This window comes from Maylandia zebra, linkage group LG12, assembly GCF_041146795.1.
Source record: "Maylandia zebra isolate NMK-2024a linkage group LG12, Mzebra_GT3a, whole genome shotgun sequence".
Taxonomy (NCBI): Eukaryota; Metazoa; Chordata; class Actinopteri; order Cichliformes; family Cichlidae; genus Maylandia; species Maylandia zebra.
In genome coordinates, this window is record NC_135178.1 from 27,012,033 (window position 1) to 27,025,131 (window position 13,099).

General features: G+C 39.1%; 1 protein-coding gene across 3 annotated transcripts in view; it reads right to left on the minus strand.

Annotated features, from left to right (window-relative positions):
* The window catches only part of sh2b3 (SH2B adaptor protein 3), a 73,477-nt gene extending 63,642 nt beyond the window's left edge, over nt 1-9,835 (minus strand). For 2 of the 3 annotated variants that reach the window (XM_004547101.6, XM_004547104.6), the window contains exon 1: nt 9,555-9,835. The gene's annotated coding sequence lies outside the window, so the exon portion shown is untranslated. Of the gene's footprint in view, nt 1-9,550 lie in introns of all 3 variants that reach the window. The other variant, XM_004547102.5, reaches the window with a different exon arrangement.
* Between the last annotated feature and the right edge of the window lie 3,264 nt (nt 9,836-13,099).

Sequence of the window (13,099 nt, forward strand, 5' to 3'; positions counted from 1 at the left end):
CGTTTTCGTCTCTTCGCCACTACATAATGTATTTTAATAATTATAATTCCCCAAAACAGCTCCTCAGATAACCTAAAGAGTATGAAATATATGATGTATAAAAAGCATCCCACTAAACTCATTTACTTCTAAGCCATTACAAACTCCTGCACAACCCTACAAGTTTTAAAGAAGTTTAAAAACAACAGCTAAGTTGTGATTTCAGCTATAGGATATTTCTAACTTAGACTAAGAGGGTGGATGATATGCGAAAGTGGCTGATGCTAATTTGGCATATGATCTTCTTTTCAGAGAAATGGCGCAGACAGTGTCATTAAATAAATATATAATTAAGTGCAATTCAAGCATCCTCTCTCCACAAGAACAAAGCAAAACCGAGATCATTTGTGACACAGCTAAGGTTCATCATAGCCTGCACGATGCACCTTGGAGGTGCAGATTTATGCACTGGACCTTCAGCTTAGAGTTGCATGGATTTTTTTTTATCCACATGCACACAAAAAATCATATGATCACATCAGCTAAGCTAAAACTGTTGAGAGAAAAACTGTAAGTCAGATCATAATTCAGCACCGAAAGCTTGTGACATGATCATTTGGTCAGATATACGAGAGCACACAAAAAGCCAAATTAGTTACAAAATGTTCCCGCTGAAGAACAGCTGGTAATTTTAGCTCTTATCAACATGATATTAATGGGAGGAAATGGGTCGGCTTTTATCGGCTTCTGAGATAAAAATAAACCGAGTCACAATATGAAACTGAAAAGATGTGAAATCGCTAATTGTTTTTTTGCCATCACTCCACTGAGACACGTCGTCACTAGTGATCTTAGTATTATGATTACTTATTTTTGCTATGTTTTAACACTGTTGCTATAGATGGGAGAGTGAGAACGGCGAGAATAAACGGTCATTACAATCCCATTTTAAGCAGCAGCAATCACGTTAGCAGCCTGATACAGAAACTGCTTTGGTCTCTATAGCTTATTTCTCTTTAATAACTGTAGAGTGGATGAATAAAACCATTTAGATTTTGACTGCCTTGATTGACAAGTATACCAACAGAGACCATTATAACCAGTAGCTGTCTACTAATTAGTCTTCATTCAAATCCTCTCAACCATGCCTTTTTGAGCATATTAAGTTAATTTTTTTAGAACATGTGGGCACCACTGAGTGAAAGTTCAATTTTATCTTTTTTTTAGTACTTTCAGATTTTAGATACAACTAACCAAGTTTTCTACTGTTAGCTGTTAAGTTAGTGACAAGACAAACTGGCAGTAACCAATAACCTAAACTAAATACTTTAAAACGAGGAATCAAGAAATTAATAGGTACTGCTTCAGTGGCTGCCTCCATCCAGTCTTTGTTAATGTTTGTTTATAATGGAGCACTGTAACAAAAAATAATTTCCCTTAGGGATCAATAAAGTATTCTGATTCTGATCTTTTATGTACAGTCTACGATACGAACTAGCAAATTTATACTTTCATAACTTCTCTAGTTTGATCGGTAAACTAAGAAAAAATATCGCCATGCCTGTGAAGAGTCTGCTTCATGGCTGTAAGTGTACATAAAGTTAATAAATGTCCCACCAAGTTTGATCAACAACATCCATAAAAAACAAAAAAGCCGACATGAATAAAAATCCACATACCACTACTATCCAAGTCTGTTTTCAAGAGAAAAGGGTCCAGGAATTCGCTCTAATACAGCCACCATTCAATATTGTTTTGACAAGCACAACTGCCTGCTGTACTGATAGGCAACATACCAGTTAACACAAACCGACACCATGTGACCTTTTTTCCATTCCTTTCACTTCATGTTTTATACTTGAATGCAACAAGCTGCTCTGCATCACGCCAAAGTGGCACGGCCTGACATCAGCTACCCGCAACGAGCTGCGTTGAGGCCGATTGATCAGGTGCATAAAAGCAGAGGCCGACATGAAAAAGACATACAGTCGCAGGGTTGGGATTGGCTGAGGCTTACTGTTCCTGTTTGTGTGAAGTGAGATGTGAAAGAGCTTTGATAATACATAGAGCAGAAAGCGAGACGCACACAGCTTACATAATTGAAGAACATATTGTAAAGGAGGAAGTAGCGCTGAAACATGAGATAACTTTGGGCTTAACTTCCCATAGCCCGAGGAAAGCATCAGCTGATTCAAAGGTATAACACGAGGGGAGGCGGCGATTGCAACTACTAGGCACAGCCAGAGCCCAGTGGTGTTGTTATACAAGTTTAATCTGGATATCACAAAGACATGGATAAGCTTTGGCTCTGTAATCCCTGTTCCAAACACTAACTTGTTGCTCTGTGAGAATGAGCAGGAAACCTTTTGTCTAACACATGTCAAAGGAAAACAATTCGGATGTAGCCATATTACTCACAAAGAAGCTACGGAGTAAGAGCAGGGGTGTAACAGTACTGAAACTGAGACTGAAATCACACTACAAAGATCTGCAAATCTGGACTTGCCATGCCATAAGATTGAAAGTGTTAAAATATTCCTATATTAGAAAATATGTTGACCAGCCATCTATCCCACATGGTGATAGAAGTCCTTCAAGTTTCCCGAAAATGCACTTTTTCAGGTTTCCTTCATTGAATTATCAGAAATAAGGTCAAACATCCAGGATTGCCAGTGCTTGTTTCTTTTATTTTGTATCATCATCATCAAATTGGTGCAGTTTTTATATCTCATCTTTTATATCTCAACAGACAGATGCTTAAATTTATGCTCAAAAATTTGATTTTGGCTTTAAATTCTGAAAACGTGTTTCTTCAGACCTGAAGATTTCTTTATCGGTGTGTTTTAAATTTATGTCCTTATAAAGACTCAAAAATGCTGAAAAAATAGGAACGATTAAATAGCACTAAATGTAAACCCAATTCCACGTGCTTCAGTGTTGGCCAGTACGTCGGCTGTACTGATATACTCTTTATAATGTCAAGCGCGATATGAATTTTTCAAATACCACTACAGTGCTGAACAGATAACATACCCACTGTGGCTTTCAAGTGGTTTAAATGTACTTACTAGAGGCCACAAGAAATGGTGATGGGGCCTAGAATAAACTGATCAGTCTTCCAAAAGCTAAAATACCTCACACTGATGCTCCAGGAGAATCAGAAGGAAATATCTTGTAAAAAAAAAATCTCCGCGTTAGATGTGGAGTGAAAGCAGGGGGTGTAACAGTTGTGAAACCGAGACCAAAATCAGTCAAACGTCTGCCCGTGTGGAGCCTGCTTTAATCATACTAGTCGCAAATGAGGAGTTTAGTTTTTATCTGTGACCCGATCAGAAATCACATGATCAGGCCTCTGGCAAAAAGAATTTTTATCAGTCTTCTTTTGAAAGAAAAAAACTAACAAAACCTAAAGCTGTAATCTAAAACCGCTGTTTCTGAGAATTGTTACACCAAATCAGACCTTTACCGGACCTGATTGTAATGAAGTGTTTGCCTGTAACACAGACCTCATTGTGTGTTGTGTTTTGTCAGCTTTGAGGCCTGTACTGTCTGTGATGCCTGTCATTTGCTGCTGACTTCATTCCCTCCTCACATGTCAAATCCACACAATCAAAGCAAAGTCATAACTTGCCTCTCTCTTTTTTCTTTTGCCTGTTGCTACACGAGCCCTATAGTTTAGTATTTCCTTCACATGCCAGGGTCAGGATAATGATAGACTGCAGATTGTGTAAAGATGTTTTGTATTAGTCATTGGTAGGATGTCGGACAGCTGGAAGGATGTGTATTAGTCAGGATACATAATGTCATCATATTAACTGTTTTATTTAAGCTAAAACCCCAGTTTTGTTTTCCAGTGCTCAACGTGGATTACTCCTGCACACAGTCTGAATTCCTTCTTATCATCATAGACCCAGCCTTTGCTTTTCCTACTTTCCCAACCTGCCTCCCTGTCTCAGTTCCCACCACAGGAAATAGGCAGAAAGTGGCTGGACTTTATTTCTGTGTCTTAAGAATAGCAGCATTGTGTTATTGTTGTCGGAATGCAGAGGCCTGAGCCCCCCCCCCCCCCCCCCCCTTAAGTAATAGCAATTTGCCCATATGTAGTGTATAGCAAGAAACAGTGTACCCAGTACAAAAGACAAGTCTTGACCACTGTTTTTATCCCCTCTTGATTTCTCCAGCTCTGTGATGCAGACTAATGCAAACATAGAAGGGAACAAGAGAATATCCACCACTGATGTGTCACAAATCTGTTGCATTTCTGCGTCATCACAGGATAAATGATACACTCCTGACTTTTAATATTTAATTATTATTTTCCCTAAAGCTACACAAATGAGTCACAATATCAAAAAACACTGACAGGTGGGTTGATCATCTTGTTACAAAGCAATGTTCTGCTGACATTCATATGGATATTACTTTTGACACTCAGCTCCAATAGAGAACCAAAACTGCCAATCAATAAATAAACAGATGTATGAATAATTACAAAGACCAGTGGCCAGACTCACTCACAACAAAAATGGCTGCCTGCAATCCAAACAGATCACTGAAGAACTGAGCCCCTACTCACACAGGTCGAAAACCGAGCCAAAACTTTACCTCTGACCTTTTGGGTACAAAATATCCCCACATTATCAAGAGATATTCAAATTTTGGTCTAATTAGCTTAGAAATTGTTGGCCAAGAACAAATGAGAGTGGTTTTTTTTTTACCGTTAAACACAAAAATCAGTTCACTGTTGAATTTAAAAACAGCTTCTCAGCTCGACTGTCACCGAAAGCTCGACCTCAACTTCTTACTGGAAGGTAAGGGATCAAAAGCTTAGTTTCAGAAAAGTTGATGACACAATCCTTGACTCAGCTACTCACCACTAAAACTGAGTCAAATCAAAACAATTCAGTCGATTCACACATTCACGACTCAAAACTCCACATACATGTCTGTCTGAAATCCACAAGCACTTTATGAATGAGTCACATGATTGTTCTGATTCACTTTGCCAATATTTAAGAGGTGCAATACTCCATCACTGTGTTGAGTTGTTGTCGGGATTTGGCTGAGACATAATTGACTCCATCATTCACTCAGATCAGCAGTGAATCATCTGCAGGCATCTGACTTCCCGGAAGGCTAGTCTAAACCTTTCTACGTTGGGGCTTATAAGGAGCGAACAGAGTTTCTGTGTTAGGCCTTACAAAGTGCCTCTTTTTGGCACAAAGACATTTCCCAAGAATCCTGTTTTTCTGCACTGATAGCAAATTATGTGCTTGTGATGGGACTTGCTGCAAACTGGACATTTTGTGTGAGAAATGTAATCCTACTTTCACTTCAGCTGAGACACGACTCGTATTTCTGCTAAATAGAAAAACACAGCTCTGTCTGACATGCAAGGGCAGAAAATTCTCACATTTGCAATACTACAACCATGAAGTACTTAGCATTTTTGTAAAAAAAATTAAACAACAACAAAAGAATAGCACAGTTTAAATGCAGCGAACAACTCCAGCTCTGCACCACGCAGCCAAGGAATCTGGAAAAACTTGTCATGACGGGCAGTGTTTCTTTGGACAACTTGAAAACAAAACAAACTCTTGACCCCATCATACACCTTCACTGTGTGCAACCACCCACACACACATATCCATCAATGTCCAGCAAATGCCGAGCCTGCAAGCGCACACATGCTTTTAAGTGAGATCCTTATGCTGCTGCAGCTAAATCAAGACTATAATCAACATTCTTCCTACAACAAGAACAAGGGTGCATTGGAGTAAAACACACACCCACACACCCACACACACACTCTCTAATTATTGCTGTTTTGGAAAAAACACAGGCACGCATGCGTATCCCCTCTCTAACACTTGCACAAACGTGTTCACACACAGGCAAGTACTTAACCCTAGTGAACGCCTTATATGTATATGTTTGTGTGTGTCTGTGGTGAGAATCCACAGTTAAAGCTAAAATTTTAGGACTCAGATGCCAAAAGCTGTGCAAGTCATATCACATAAACACACACCAACAGCTCAATAATGTCCGGGTTATTGTAGAAAGTCTGTTATGACCAGAAAATAGCCTTCTTTCCTTCCCCTTTTTTTTGGTCCTAATTTGTTTCTTCTTTATTTCTCAGTCAACTCCCAGCTCCCTGCCAAATTATCTCCCATGGCTCTCCTCTCTCTTTTGCCGCCTCCTCCCTCTTCCCCACTGAGGCCACTGTGGATCAGACCTCTCTCGTGGTCTCATCAGTGGATTTCTTAGAACCCCTGGGGGAAGCGGAAAAGCTGACTCTGATAACATCTCAGTTCAAGACATCGAACCATGACAGTGTCTGATCCGCATCTGATAGCCAAAGCTTCAGAGTTCACTCCTCTCACTTGTTTCTGGATGCACAACTGGTTCAAAAAACAAAAAAAGTAAAAATGATCACGATTAAGCTGCACTCCTTTCTTTCACAGCTTCCAGGATATTAATGTGCTGTATTGCATAAAATCCCCAACCAAGTAATCATATCAAGTTGGAAAAAATCTTGTTATAATCATGCTGAAAAGAGTCATGCTCCTCTCTAGAGAGACTCCAAGATACTCTGGTGGTGAAAAAATGATGGCAGAATTGCTAGGATGAGCCACAGAATTCAGGTTTATTATTTATTTTTATGTTTGAATGCTTACGTGCGTACACCACACCGCCTCTTTAGTCCACGGGTGTTAAACATGCACCACCAGGAGCCACTGCATGGCTTTGCAAAGTGTGAAAACTGAAAACAAAATGCACTGCTAATCCTGGATCGCACAGGAATGAAAATGTACAGAAAGCCAAAAGGATTTTAAGATCTAACCAGGCTGTCGGATTAATAAAAGTCATAAAACACTAATGCTGTTTAGTTACAACAACACCACATGTGAAGGTTTTGTTCCTTCTATAGCTCCACTCTGATTAGTAAATTGCAATGAGAGCAAATGCACTACATGAATGCCAAAGGTCAGGCATAATGTTCAACTCGAGCTCATTTTTAATGGCATGTCTCTGTTAGAATATACTTGTGATTGTATATTCAGTTTTTTCTTCCCTTTCTTCCTTTGCATTGATACGGTTTTACGGGCATAGCCCACTTGAGATCAAATTGGGTTGCATGTGGCCTATAAGTGTGACACCCCCACTTTAGCCATACCACAAAGAGCAAAAGAGAAGTGAAGACAGAACCAATGCATCCATGCATCAGAAATCAAGAAAATCTGTGGGGAAGTAAAAGGGTTTTTTTCTGAGAAATAACAGTTTCACTTGAGACTACACAAGCCAAACAGGAATCTGGAAGTGCTGCAAACCTGTAAAAAGATTACAGATAGGCTTTAGTCTGTGGAGGGTTTTCACCAGCTTATAACAATGACGACCAAGACTGAAGAATTTTTTAGGATGTATTTTCAAACAAAAGATACTATCACAACAGACAAAAGAGTTAACTTGTGGTTAAACTACAAAAAAAGGAATATTTCATGACTCAATACAGTTTCACCTTCTGATGCAATCAGTTCGGTCATTTTAGTTTGTGTCTGATATAGTTCACTGTTTTCCAGCTGGTATGGCCTACATTACATTCTCTTCATGCTGGAAGCAGGAACTAAAGTCCTTGCTGTCTCTCTTTCGCCTTTCTAATTCATTAATTTCTGCACAGAAGACGTAGCCATGGCTGCACCTACATCGCTCACCATCGCTCTTTATCCCACACTGTAAGTTATGGTGACTGAATAGCGCTCCCTTAACCCAATGCACCGTTAAATATTCTCCTGGCTTTGCAGGCCTGTCTGGCATAAACCACGTCAGGTTGGCTCGACAGAGTTAAAATTATCAGCCAAAGAAACTATATACAAAGCCGTGTTACTTTACCACCCAAGAGGGATATTTTTTGCCTCTGTGGCTCAAGGTGTGACTGTTGCATCGAAATGACTCAGTCGTCAAAGTATGCAGACCTCACAAGGTAAATATGTACCCTGCAGGTAAGCTTCAGCACCTGTTAATATCACACAGATCACACACGGGCAAAAGTAAAATAACATAACCACCGAAAAATGTAGAAGAGGCAGAATTATGCAAAGAAAATGTTAACGTGAATGACAGCTCATTATTACCTCCAATATAATGTTGTAATTATATTGTGACCCAAACAGTGGTGCATGTAATGGGCCTTCTAATTTTACTGAAGTCAGCATGTCTTTATGCTATTTTACCCATTTGATGGCGATTAAGGATGGCAAAACATATCTGGTGGTCATGAAAATGTTTTAAATAAAAAATGCATTTAAGCCTTGATGTGGTACTCCCCAAGTTATATCACAACAAAACAAACCCCAATTGAGTGTTAATACATTGGTATTAACATGTTTAGCAGCCTCTGGTGTTTTTTGTTTTCATCTGAACCATAACCCCAATATTTTCCAAAAAGCATCTTAGAATGTAGTTTTCCATCTGCTCTTTACTACACATTTTTTGGTCAGAGGATTTCAGCAACCACCACAGCTAGTGAAGCTTTTACTTTGAAGGATCATGCTCCTGTAGTACACACACAGACCAACGTTGCCACATAAAGCACTCCACATTCACACACCTTGAACTGAACCATCACAACTAAAGGCACAACACGCCTTCACCTTCCCAAAAGTACCTTCATTTCAAAGCTCTAAAAGCTGGAATCGGTGCAAACAAAGACACACACACACACACACACACACACACAAACAGCCATGAGCCAGAAATAGACCTGAATTCCTTCCAACACACACACACACCAAAATGAGTACTTTGATTTACTCTCTCTCACACACACAGACACACACTCACACAGCACTGGACTCTCAAACCAAGTGGCTTCTCCCCACTAGTTTCTAATCTCCATCCAGCAGTCATGAATAGGCGCAAACTAAATTTCAGATGCACGTTTTTAACACGGTATTTTTTTAAAGCGTACTTTATCAGTGCCTGTCTCTGTATTTAAATACCTGACACGAATCCCTAAAATCAAGGGTCAGTGGGATTAGTATTGCGTCATCACCATGGCGACCACTGCTGAGTAAATTTGCGCCAAAGCCTTAAACAATTTTTTGAGTGACATAAATTCACTCGAGTTAGTTACAAACTTGCCAACTGCACATTTCCATGTGTGTATATTGTGACAGCTGTGCTCGCTGAGACAGAAGAAGCTGTTCTGTGGTTTGACAGGACCAAGTTAATTTCTAGTTAAAAGAAAAAAAAACACTTTAGGGGCAAAAGGGAAAAAAATTAAAGGAAAATCTGCGCCAGCACCGCCTGCATGCAACCAACTCGGGAAGCTACTCCTGCAGACCCTTTAAACTATACACAACCACGTTTTTTGTTTTTTTTTTTACATTTCTTTTTTCCGACCTTGAAGAAAAAATGTTCACATGGCTGCTGCATATTTTGGGATTAGTCGCCAAGCGGCTACATTTAATAAAGAAAGAAAAAGAAAGAAAGAAAGAAAGAAAAGTTTAGCAATGCTAAGAAGAGAGTGTGGGAGAGGGAGGGGGGGGTGAAAGTTACTGCCACAACATACTCACGTTCTCCGTTATCTCGGATGGGCACCCACCGCAGCACGACGACTAACCAACAAGTTGGACTTCGCATAACGGAAATGTGTTGTGCATTAAAGTAAGTCTAAACGACGTCAGTGAAGAGCAACGTGAAGTGGACACCGGAGGAGAAGCCGTGCGATAAAAAGTCCTTCGCTTTCTCCCTCATTGTGACTGCATGCGACTGGTCCTCCGCAAAAGGGGGGAAAAAAGAGAGAGGAAGAAAACTTTCAGCCACGAACTTGACGCGGAAAAAAATGGTTAGCCCTCGTTTCCGTCAAAAAAAAAGAAAAAAAAGTGTGGCGGTCCAGTGAGCTTTCGCGATTAAACTTACTTCCGCATTTGTATTTTCAAAATAAGACTTTCTATCTTAAGGAGGCAATATCCGAATTGTAACACCGTTATTACAGTAGACTAAAACAAAAGTAAAATATTGCGTGGAAAATATTTTACTTAAATTAAATAAGAATTAAAAATGAGTTTCTTTTATAAAGACAAACAAACTGTATGCTTACAAAGCTCATTAGAATAAAAACCACCAAGGTAATGTGCTTAGTTTTAGCGTTTGCTTTTTTCATGTTCATTGAGACTGCAATGTCTACATGATGAGAAGTGTTTGCATTGTAATAGACTGACAAATGCCACCCCAATTAAAAAATAAACACCAAAAGTAACACTGAAACTAATAAAAACTGAACTGAAACAGAACATTTTCCAACAATAAAAACTAAACTGAAATGAGCAGATCCACACAGGAAAGGAACTGAAACTAAACCTAAATGAAAATAAAAATTCAAAGTGAAATGTAATGTACTTTTCTTGTCTTACTGCTCTGTAAAAACAATTTTTTAACCGTACATTTACAAGTCACCTTTTCTGCCTTACATGGCGAAATTAGAATGACCAATAAGTCTATAATGCATGTCTTTGGACTGTGAGAGGAAGGTGGAGTAGAGGAGGAGGCCCACGCAGGCACACGGGAAATGTCCAACCAAAAGGGCAAATGGAGAGTCAGTGCAAATAAGACAGAATACGCGTGTGTGTACTGTAAAGCTGCAAGGAGTAGAGGTAGTGAAGGTGCATGACTTTAAATACCTGGGGTCAACCATCGAAAGCAACGGACAGTGCACAAGAGAAGTGAAGAAGAGAGTGCAGGCCCAGAGACGAGTGTCGGATGTGATTTGAGATAATTACAGCAAGAGTGAAAGGGAAGGTTTACAGGATGTTGGTGAGACCTGCTATGATCTATGGTTTAGAGATGGTGGCACAAACAAAAAGACAGGAGGCTGAGCTGGAGGGGGCAGAGTGGAAGATGTTTACATGTTTGTTGGGAGTGGCCAAGTTAGACGGGATTAGAAATGAGTACATCAGAGGGACGGCTTGAGCGGTTTTAGGACAAAGTTAGTGAGATGGTCTGGACTTGTGTAGAAGAGAGAGACTGGATATACTGGACAAAAGATGTTGATCACAGAGGAGGCTCATGGATGTAGTGAAGGAGAACAGTGCAGATGGTGTGAATCCTATGGATAGGGTCAGCTGGAGCCAGACCATCCACTGTGGTGACCCCTAAAGGAAGCAGCCAAAAGAAAGAGTAGAATTAAATTGTTTTATTCAAATAGATGGCCATTGAGATTGAGATCTTCTTTTCAACAAAGGGCATACAGTTTAAGAGCACAAAGTCACAATGACACAGTATACACGCTCAGAAATGAAAAAAGCTATGTACAAGAGGTCCCTTTAGGGGTTGCCAAAGCAACCCTAAAGGGACTTGTTGTAAATGAGAAGACAGAAGGAAAAAGAAAAAGTACAAGAGTAGTTGCAGATACACAAATATAACATTTTAAAATGCTCCAATGGAATCAGATAACTTCATAGTTTTTTTTTTTTTTTTTAGCTTGTTCCATCTGTGTGCAGGAAAGTATTCAAATGTAGTTCTTCCATAGTTTGCTGTGGGTAAAAGGTACAGCCAAGGTAACAATGTCCTGTGAGCTGACATTTAAAGTCCTATGTTTAAATTCAGGCAAAGAGCAGAGATAACCAGGCGATCTTTGTGGAGTCTTGCAAATAAACCCCATACAGTGCTGTTTAAGATCTCTAGTACAAGATGAGAACAGGACCCTCTGTGATGAAATAGTGATACATGAAATCAACATAAACCACACCTTACTTTTTTCTTCTGTTTTGTATTTCTAATGAACTTTCCTTTATATTTTCCTTTCAGTTTGTTTCCACAGTTCACTTTTACTTCAGATTCAGTCTTTTTAATTCTTATAATATGTTGGGTGTTTCTAGTAAGTAGACTATTACAAAACAAACGTCACATTGTGATGGCAGTTAACATGAAATCATGAAGAAATGTGGGGCTTGTTGACAAATTTGACCAAAATTACACAGATGAAAACTTGGGACATTTCCTGTTTGATTTATGTATTTATTTATTGTTAGTGTGTTTTATGAGAGTGCTTTACTTTGTTTTTATTGGTTTTCAGAGTCAAGGTTTCATTTTTATTTGAGTCAACTGAAATTCTATCACGCCTACTTTTAGTTTTCAGTTGTCTTTTTGCTATCAATATCCTCACTTTGCATGCAACATGGCCCCTGTTCACATTATAGTAATTATTTATCGTCACCTTAGATCGTGTTATTATTAATTATACACGTGGCAAGTATTAAACAGCTGACTGCATTTAGCAAATGCTCTGTTTAAATGCAGAATTTATTAAAAATACAGTAACTGAATGTGCTCATCTAATTCTATTTGCAAACTGCAGCTGTCAGATATTTTCCTGTGACATGCATGTGGCGCAAGACAAGCATAAAACAGCATGAAATCAGTCTCTTAATTGTACAGCTCAGTGCACACCAACTAAATTACTTACAGCCACTTTTCACTGGCACTGTGCTCGACATGATACAATCAAATATGAACCTATTTAGGAATATGCACCAAATATTGAAACAAGGCACAATCTGCCTGAAAACACGCATGTCATTTAATTTATTGTCATCCTGTATGACTGCATATTCACAAAAAATATGAAGTTAAATGAGCTCACAACAAACACAGGATGTTTGGGACAGCTGGGCGGTCTATAATCACTCTGGCCCAGCAGTGTCAGCAACCTATTTCCTGTGCAAACATGCTTATATGTTTGCCACCACTGACCCATTTTTATGCACACAAACACTGTATTGTGTCTCAGCTGATTTCACTCAATGAGATGTATCCACAGCTGTAAATGTATCCTTTAATAATCTTCTAAAACTGTCATAAGGACAGATTTTATGACAGAAGTGTGATATACATAGATGAAAAAACACTTTCTGAGTCACCAGTGTTTAGCTTTAAGAGTGTACTTTTATGTTGAAATTATCAGGGAGGAAGTAGCTCCTATTGAATACCATCCTGGGCAGGTTACTGCAAAAGGTGTCTAGTTTCTTAGGTGAAGTCTTTTAGTTATTGCACCTTTATTTTGGTACTTTATTTATGGATGCAGATCATTTAAAAAAAAAAAAATTAACAAAACAGATGT